The sequence below is a fragment of the Triticum dicoccoides genome, chromosome 5A, assembly GCF_002162155.2.
Source record: "Triticum dicoccoides isolate Atlit2015 ecotype Zavitan chromosome 5A, WEW_v2.0, whole genome shotgun sequence".
In the NCBI taxonomy this organism is placed as follows: domain Eukaryota; kingdom Viridiplantae; phylum Streptophyta; class Magnoliopsida; order Poales; family Poaceae; genus Triticum; species Triticum dicoccoides.
Window position 1 is genome coordinate 575,684,931 of NC_041388.1, and position 9,897 is coordinate 575,694,827.

The following is a 9,897-nucleotide window of genomic DNA, read 5'->3' on the forward strand; positions in this document are numbered from 1 at the left end:
ATTAACTAAATAGCACTTTCCAAATAAAAATGGCAGCAGTTGTCATGAGCGCTAAAGTTTCTGTTGTTTTACAGCAAGTGTACCAAGACTTTCCCCAAGTCTTTCCAACGGTTCTACTTAGCACAAACACTAATTAAACACAAAAAACACAACCAAAACAGAGGCTAAATAAATTATTTATTACTAAACAGGAGCAAAAAGCAAGGAATAAAAATAAAATTGGGTTGCCTCCCAACAAGCGCTATCGTTTAACTTCCTAGCTAGGCATAATATTTCAATGATGCTCACATGAAAGACAAGAATTGAAGCACAAAGAGAGCATCATAAACACATGACAAACACATCTAGTCTGACATACTTCCTATGCATAGGCATCTTATAGGCAAACAAATTATCAATGCAAGCAAAAACTAGCATATGCAAGGAAGCGGAAAGAAACAATAGCAATCTCAACATAACGAGAGATAATTTAGTAATATGAAAATTTCTACCACCATATTTTCCTCTCTCATAATAATTACATGTAGGATCATGAGCAAATTCAACAAAATAGCTATCACATAAAATATTTTCAACATGATCTACATGCATGCAAAGTTGACACTCTTCCAAAATAGTGGGATTAACATTAACTAAAGTCATGACCTCTCCAAACCCACTTTTAATAATATTGAAAACACTATTATCAATCTCATATTCATCATGGGGCTTAAATACATTTTCAAGATCAAAAGAAGAATCACCCCAATCATGATCATTGCGACAAATAGTAGTCCTAGCAAAACTAGCATCCCCAAGCTTAGGGTTTTGCATATCATTAACACAATTGACATTAAAGGAATTTATAATAACATCATTGCAATCATGCTTTTCATCGAAGGAACTATTAAGTATGGGTGCAATAGCAACGATCTCATGTTTAACATAAAGAACTATAGCAAATTCACCTTCATAAATATTGGCATTGTGGCCACAAGAATAGCAAGCATCATGTTCATCAAGGGATATTTCAATCAAATCATCGGAATCATAATTATCTATAGATTCATGCATATCATTATTTTTTCCAAAGCAACGATCATTCTTTCAATAAATTCTTTGACATAGACATTGTGAGCATATTTTTCATAGCAATATTTAAGTATGTAAAAATTTTCAGATTTGTAGAGAGTAATATCATATTTTTCAATCAAAGAAGCAACTTCATAAGCACCCTTAAAAGCAACAAATTCTTCAATTCGTTCGATATCGTAGTAACTATAAACACCTTTTGCATAAGAAGATAATATTTCAATATCATTAAACTCACATAGGTAGGGGAGGTGTTTTTTAGGTTCTTAGAGCAACAAGTAAAATCACAAATTTCACAAAGATTCCAAGCATAACACAGTAATCTGTTTATTTGATTCCATAAGAGTCTCCCTTTTTCAGACAAACGGTGACGCACAAAATGAGCATGCTCATCTAAAGATTTCCCATCAACTAGGCTAGTTGGGGATTCAGCACGAGCACATAAGGATCGAAGATGATCTAAGTATAACACTTTAAGTGGATCCATATCAATAGATTTTTTGCAAGCAAAGATGCAAGAAAATAGAAGGCACATGGAAACACAAACAAGGATACATACAGGAAGAAGGCAAATAGAGAAAGAGAGGGAGGATAGAGAGAGAAAAGGCGAATAAAATGACAAGGGTGAAGTGGGGGAGAGGAAAACGAGAGGAATGTAATGCGGGAGATAGGGATTGTGATGGGTACTTGGTATATTGACTTTTGCGTAGACCTCCCCGGCAACGGCGCCAGAAATCCTTCTTGCTACCTCTTGAGCACTGCGTTGGTTTTCCCCGAAGAGGAAGGTATGATGCAGCAAAGTAGCGTAAGTATTTCCCTCAGTTTTTGAGAACCAAGGTATCAATCTAGTAGGAGGCTACACACGAGTCCCTCGTACCTGCACAAAAGAAATAAATCCTCACAACCAATGCGAATAGGGGTTGTCAATCCCTACACGGCCACTTACGAGAGTGAGATCTGATAGATATGATAAGATAATATTTTTGGTATTTTTGTGATAAAGATGCAAAGTAAAATAAAGGCAAAGTAAAAAAGCAAAGGAAATAACTAAGTAGTAGGAGATTAATATGATAAAGATAGACCCGGGGGCCATAGGTTTCACTAGTGGCTTCTCTCGAGAGCATAAGTATTCTACGGTGGGTGAACAAATTACTGTTGAGAAATTGACAGAATTGAGCATAGTTATGAGAATATCTAGGTATGATCATGTATATAGGCATCATGTCCGAGACAAGTAGACCGACTCCTACCTGCATCTACTACTATTACTCCACTCATCGACCGCTATCCAGCTTGCATCTAGAGTATTAAGTTAAAAACAGAGTAACACCTTAAGCAAGATGACATGATGTAGAGGGATAAACTCATGCAATATGATGAAAGCCCCATCTTGTTATCCTCGATGGCAACAATATAATATGTGCCTTTCTGCCCCTACTGTCACTGGGAAAGGACACCGCAAGATTGAACCCAAAGCTAAGAACTTCTCCCATTGCAAGAAAGATCAATCTAGTAGGCCAAACCAAACTGATAATTCGAAGAGACTTGCAAAGATAACCAATCATACATAAAGGAATTCAGAGAAGATTCAAATATTGTTCATAGATAGACTTGATCATAAACCCACAATTCATCGGTCTCAACAAACACACCACAAAGAGAAGATTACATCGAATAGTTCTCCACAAGAGAGGGGGAGAACATTGTATTGAGATCCAAAAAGAGAGAAGAAGCCATCTAGCTAATAACTATGGACCCGTAGGTCTGAGGTAAACTAATCACACTTCATCGGAGGGGCTATGGTGTTGATGTAGAAGCCCTTCGTGATCGATGCCCCCTCCGGCGGAGCTCCGGAACAGGCCCAAGATGGGATCTCGTGGATACAGAAAGTTGCGTCGGTGGAATTATGTTTTTGGCTCCGTATCTGATCGTTTGGGGGTACATCCAGAAATAAGAGAAGGATGTTCCTACAAGCCTCCTCAGAGCTCAGACGAATCCGGCCGTCCGTTGCGTTCGCTTGATGGCATTTTGGCCGCCGGATCAGGCCATCGGACGTACTCTGCCGTCGGATCTGGGAGTAGCACTATAGGAATGAATAGTTTCGCTTCCCACGCGCTTTTGCTTATTCCGCTGTTCTGTCCGGTTCCCGCTGACGAGTGGGGTCTGTCACTGGTGGGCCCAGAGTGTCATTTGTGATGGCTGGTGCGTGTTCTGTCCGGCCCGTCGGCGCTCTCCAGAGGCAAAATATCCCGTGCCACCGTCGAGGGTATTTTTGACTTTTCGCGTACCCGACGCCAGATGGCTTTCCCTGGTTCGCAGCCTCATCCCCAATCGGGTGAGACGGCTAGGGTTTTCTCACCCTCCCCCACGTCTCTCTCTCTCCCTTGCATCTCTGGTGTAGCCGTCGCTCTCGCTCCCCTCCTCTCCGGCCCGAGCGGCCGCTTCTCCTCTGCGCCTCCCTCCTCCTCCTGACCGTCCCTTGTGCTAGCCCATCTCTGCCATGAAGTGCGGAGGATCTATCAGTAGCGGCGGAGGTCGGGCTCTTGGGGGTGAGGCTAGAGAAGTCCAGGCGGAGCACGCCGCCGCCGTCGCAACCAGCCGTGCCTTGGGCGACGCCGACGAGCTCCAATGGCTTGACGCCACCAACGCGCTTCGGTGGATCAATCTGGAACCAAGAATCGTCCCGGCCTCGCTTCATCTCTGCTGCCGCCCCCTCCCCTTCCACCCTAGCCGCCGCCCCCGTCGCGCGACTGCGAACCCGCCCTCCCGTCCCCCTCTCCTCTCCACTCTCCTCGGTGAGTTACTATGTTCTTATTTTTTGCATTTTTTCTCTCTGTTAGAGTGAATAGATGTAGGTAGGTTGTTATGGATGGGTCTTGGGGGTGTTTGGATGTATTGGCTGCCTGGATCTTGTTAGAATCCTTTGGATTCATTAGGTCTGGTTGGACCCCCTCAGTTTTTTGCTGCTATGCGGGAGACAGTGCGGCATGGCTAGATTCCTCGGATGATTTTTTGTTGCATTTCTTATTTTGTTCGGTGGCTGCGGGTTTGCCATTGGCTCATGTTATTGAAATTTGTCTAGATAAATTAATTGGCTGGTCTGTTTGTTAGTATGGGTTAATCCTTGGTTTAGGCCTTTAGCTTAAGGATTAAACAAATCACATGACTGGTTATAGATAATTGTAGGGACTATGCATGGCATGGTAATCAAACCACCATTGTTAGCTGTTTGGTTGGCGCTTTTGATGGAGAGAGGGGGGATAAGTTGTAGACATGTCAGGTGGTTAGTTATAAAGAGATTGGAGATTTATGCCTATTGTGGTTGCAGTTCTGTGAATCAAAGTGCCATTCTTAAATGCTAGATTAATTTGGTTGTCTCATATGTCACCAGATTCCAGTTTCTAATTAGCAGTCAAGGAGTAGATAACTGCACAACTTTGGACATGCATGAGGTGAGTATGCATGTAAATCTGTCTCAATATTAACTGATAGGGCAACTAATGTGACCGTTTTATTTTGCAGGTAGTGGTTGTTAAAAAGATAGATGACTGTAACAAATAATGTGTGAGAACAAGGAGCCAGAAATATTGGAAAACGACCATAAGATAGATAGTGGATTTAGTGATTTGGTTATTATGGAGGTTGATGGAACTTGGTCTACTGTCGGAATTCAGAGCCATAAAGCATTGGACTTGGACAAGGTAAGTGCACTTGCAGAGTCTCCATCTAGAATATCTATTTTGGGTACTAATTGTTGGTATATTATAGCAACAAACAATCAAAGACGCGTACGTGACTGCTCCATGGTTCAGAGCTCTTCCATGGCAGCAACCAGCGGTCCCAAGGCCAAGGTGAGTTCCCCATTTTCCTCCTCTCATTGAGCTCCCTCCTTTGCCCGCCATTTCCCTCGCTATCTCAGTGATATTCTTATATGCGCTGCTAGAAGTGAGGATTTGACTATATCCGGAGCAAAAATATAACAAAGTGAAAATTGTTCCAGAGATCTGGGAGTTGTACTACTACTTCTGTTGTGATGTGTCTTGCTTTCGTGTTTGTTTACAATTGGCAAGTTTTAGGCTTTTACTGTCTTTAGCCATCCTAGCAATACTTTTTACAGTTATACTGCAAGGTCTGCACTATTTGTTCTCTCCTGAAAATATGATTCTTGATGAAGTTTTACTTCACTGATGTCATCTCCTCTGTTTGCTGATCTACAAATGTGTTTTTGTTTTTACTTGATAGACAAACTTTTAGTCGTACTTTCTAGGATCATAGTTTGTTGTCAACTACTTCCACTCATGGCTGATATATGTGAGTATTTAGGCTGGATAAATATACCATAGCCTGGACTGGTGGATTGAGTATAGTTGGTCCATAAAAATTCTGTTAGACATAACTATCTTTTTTTAATTGGTCATGTGACTGCTTGCTAACGGCTTCAATTGACCCACTCCTACATATGAAATTGTAATTTGTTGAAACATATAAGCAACCACAATCTGTCCTAAAGATGACTGACCTGTCTGTTTAGTGGAGTAATGGTTGATGATATCTTGGTTTGCTGAAAAGTCATATGTAGAAATAATGTCCGACAACCAATACCTGAGACCCTATAGGTTTATTTCTAGTGGCCAGTTCCTAAAATGCCAAGTAGTCCGCATCTTTCTAAGCATTTTAATTACTATATGGAATTAGAACTAAATCAGTAATAATTTTAGCCTCATTTTGAATATGCCATTGTCTTTATTTGTCACAACAGCGGACAATTAGCACGAAAGCTGCAACCAGTGCATTCATGACCAAGTTTTCTTCCTTTATAATCGATTTTCAAGATTCCTTTTATACTGCTATTTTTTATTGCTTCTGTGTTCATGTACCGTGACTGATACCGGTGAGTTTTTCTGTATCAGGACAGTTGTTGTAAGGAATATGTTTCCATGCACCTTCCTCGACCTTTAGGACTGGCAATTTGTTAAGTTAATAAATCTAGAATCTTCATTTGCTACATGAAAATCCATGCTTAATTAGTAGCTCCACTCTCTTGATTAACTGCAGATTTTATGCTCTTCCGTTTTGTACTCAGTCAAGTAATGTTTTTATGGTTCATGAAGGTGAGATATTTGAAGCTCTACGCTTGTGTGCACTAAAATGGAGAGCATCTCCTTTTTTTAATGGTGATGCGCAGAGAATGTGGCCAAGGGGATCCTGTGGTGCGGGGTGATGACCGTGGACACGCTCCGCTGGGGGAATGAGGTGCTCCGGAAGAGGATCCAGCCCGGCGATACTGAGGCTGAGGTCAGCCTGGAGATGCGCATGCGTATCGAAAGGTAGTGCTTTCTTTCTTAGTTTTCACATCAAAATTATGTATTTTCATGATGCAAGCATATATATTCGTTTGTTCGTACGGTTCAGTTTTAAAGATTTTCCAGTCAGTTTTAAAGATATTTCCCTTGAGATAGTACTTTATTTCTATGGTCTTTCTGATGGTTTATAGCAACATTTGGTATGTCGTATATAATGTCTATGATAATTGATCTGTGATCTTGATTCTTGGATCAAAATGATTCACAAGATGACGAGCGTGGCAATCTCGGCGGGCTCGCTAAAGTCAGGGGAAGGAGAGAAACAATGGGGAGCATAACATGGATGTGGGGCAGGAGAGGCCGTGGTCGGAGCGGCACTGCGTGGGCATATTGGTTAGTTTGCCATTTCTGGCCCAATTCAATGTTCAAAGCTTTCTAAACAGAATGCTCTAATTCTTACTGGACTGCCATTCCTGACATGGCAATGGTTTCAGGGTATTATTTGAGCTGATACTCCATTTTCTTACAAGGTAAATAAGATACAACTGTATCATTCTGAACTTTTGCCTTTCATGTATATTACAGAGATGATGTACATATGTTTTTCTTCTGTGATCTCCTGGGGTCATTAATTATGAAAGAAATCTGAATAATTCTGAATGAATCCCCTGTGATTATTAATTCTGAAAGAAATCTGAATGATTGCCAGAATGAGGAGGAAAAAGCAATAAAATTCTGACCATTTGGGTCATGGTTTTGGAGGAAGATTGCTGGTGTTGTGCGCACTCGGCGCTCTAATTAATCTTATTTGATCTCTAGGTCTAAATTAAATTTATCTCAATTAGATGTTAAACAAATAATTAAATGTGTTGGCGTTCATCGAGACTACATAGATCCGATTGTATTAGTGTTAGTTCTTTGAAGTCAAGTACTACTATGGTCGAAGGGAAATCGTTTTAAAGTGATGGACAAAGTGATACAACACAGAATACAAATTAATCAATTTTAATGTCTACATGTTTTGTTTGCTCTTATGTTCACTTCTGTCGAGTTACAACTTGACCTTGTGAATTTGTTTACTTCAGAGATGTGGTCCCATCAATGTTGGCTGTCGAATTTGTGCTGCAGTCCATGCCCACCACGTCTGAGTCTTCGCCCCTTCGTCATCCAACACAAACAGCAGAACAGAGTAGCAGTTGTGATTTGCCAGGTTGGAGAACTGACGCAGCTTGCTGTCACGAAGTGCTCGCCCTTCTTCTGTGCCATAAAGCCCCTCGGTCGAAACTTGCAAATCAAAATTGCCGACCCTGTCAATCTCGCTGGAACGACGTCTAGCTCGTTGTGCTCCACTCACTGTAAGTACTTGACCTCTGCTTATTCTGAACCATTTATTTATCTGTTTGGGATGTAATTTGTAAGTTTGCTTTCTTAGTAAAGAACTAAATAAAGCTTTGCTGCTGATGACTATTTTCTTGGATAAGATTATATTCTTTAGATTGTGATCTGACCTATTTGTGATTTCTATCTCAGCTAACGGCATATCTCATAACTAAAGCTATGAACAAGTGCTTCAGTTATGCTGGTGGCAATACATTGCTTGAGGTGACCTCGTGTGCAAGATTATCCCCATGGAGGGCGCTGGCACGGAGACATTTGCTCACATCAGTACTATGTATGCATTATTTTTTTACTTGAAGATTATAGGATTATAAGAACTGAGACCATTGCATGGAAATCAGCTTAGCACCATAATAATTAGGTAGTGTATCATGCAGTCCGGGCAGGATCACCACTGATTGACATCTATCCTTTTTAATCTCCTAAAGCAAGAGTATTTTGGTGGAGGACAATTTATGAAGGCAGGCTTAGTTGTGTGATTAATAAACCTGAAACTTCTTAGCAACTACTTCCTCTCTAAACTAATATAAGATCATTTAGATGACTACTTTAGTGTTATAAAAGATCTTCTATTAGTTTATAGAGGGAGTATTCAATTATTATGTAACGCTAGATTTTCTCCAACTACACATGTGTTCTGTTTTTCACACTGGTGTACTGTTTTTCTTATTCATCCTTTCAAAAAAATTAGTCTTTAATGATTTGGTATAGTCAACGTGCATATTATCCGGTCTAGGCATCTAATTTGTTTTATTCTTTGTTCCATGATGAGATGATGGATTGTAACAGGGTAGCCATTTCCTTCTCTTTATAACTCTTAGAAAACGAAATGGTTTTGCTTATATGGTTTATATCGATGTTTCATTTGGACCATGATAAAAAGTACATTAAGAGTGTCCGTTGGACAATCCGAACTTAGATATGAGCACTACTTCTATTAAAATTAAGAGTTGTTGAATATGTCTATATGAACACTACTTCTATTAAAATTAGAGTACTCTTAAAACTATCTCATTGTGTGATATCGACTGATGTATCTATGATTTGGGTGTCTTCCTTCAGGAGCAGCCTGGTTGGGTGGTGACGTTTCCGAGTGGCCAAGCAAGAGCTTTTTTTTGGTCTACACCTATGCAGTGGTGACTTCTGCTACAATGTGCATCAACACCAGAACCATGTTCCTGATCATGGTATGGTGCTTAGCATTATCATTTGCTTCCATTTGGTGTAGTTGAAGGGCTCCAAAAGTTTGTGTTGTCAAATTCTACCTCATTTTGGGATGTCCCTCTAACTGGTCCTCTCATTATCTTGGTTTGCAGGACGCTGTTGTGTCCCTCACCGGCTCTCTCCTTGCCATCACCGACAGGGTTGTGCAGGCCACTACTCGCGCAACTACTTTGCAGTGTGGAGCATGCCATCGAGATAGACCAAAAGAAGAACACCGCCGGCAACAACACCAATGGGGGCCTCCCTGGTTTCCACCACCGCCGTTGCCATCGTCGCCCTCCCCGCCGCCCCACACCACACTGCCAGATAGGTCTGTGTGCTTTGCCCTTGCCCCCTGCTTATTGCACTCAGGATGTGTTGGTGCCATGCTTTGCCTATATGTAATCTCCTATTCTGTTGTAAAATTCTTTTTGCTTATGATTTCTTACTATAGTGTGAAATTTTAATTGCTTGGGTTGTTACTGCTATGCAAATATATTGCTATATTTTAGGTTTGTTACTTTAGTCTCTCTTCCTCCCTTGTTTTATAATGGTATGAAATTCTATTTTGCTGCAAGATCGAAGAGATTTTTTTTGAACACAATCTGTGTCGTGAGGACTGAATTACTTGTATCTATGATATCTTTTAATTTTGGTCATCTGTATTTTACAGGAGTTCCAGTGTATATTTATTTTTCATCCTTATCAGAATAAGGATGCACCTTGAATTATATGCAGTTTTGAAGACCATCGTTTGGAATTTTATGCAGTTTCTTTTGATGAAAATATTTAGTTTGTCGTAAAATTCCAATGAATACAATTCTGGATGAGGACAGAATAATGTGTAGCTATGATGGATGTTCTTATTCCAGTGACTCATCATCCGGAGATAATAGTAAGATGAATTATCAATTATGGCTTT

General features: G+C 40.5%; 3 long non-coding RNA genes across 3 annotated transcripts; all 3 read left to right on the forward strand.

The window, feature by feature from the left end:
• Positions 1-3,830: 3,830 nt before the first annotated feature.
• LOC119297946 lies at positions 3,831-6,027 on the forward strand. Its single transcript, XR_005145773.1, has 5 exons — positions 3,831-3,866; positions 4,463-4,523; positions 4,594-4,772; positions 4,840-4,922; positions 5,982-6,027. It is a non-coding gene; the product is annotated as an uncharacterized LOC119297946 (long non-coding RNA).
• Positions 6,028-6,326: 299 nt separating this feature from the next.
• LOC119296745 lies at positions 6,327-6,893 on the forward strand. Its single transcript, XR_005145365.1, has 3 exons — positions 6,327-6,398; positions 6,644-6,767; positions 6,869-6,893. It is a non-coding gene; the product is annotated as an uncharacterized LOC119296745 (long non-coding RNA).
• A 722-nt stretch (positions 6,894-7,615) lies between these two features.
• On the forward strand, positions 7,616-9,206 carry LOC119297948. The gene is made up of 4 exons (XR_005145774.1): positions 7,616-7,729; positions 7,905-8,046; positions 8,835-8,959; positions 9,089-9,206. It is a non-coding gene; the product is annotated as an uncharacterized LOC119297948 (long non-coding RNA).
• Positions 9,207-9,897: the final 691 nt, after the last annotated feature.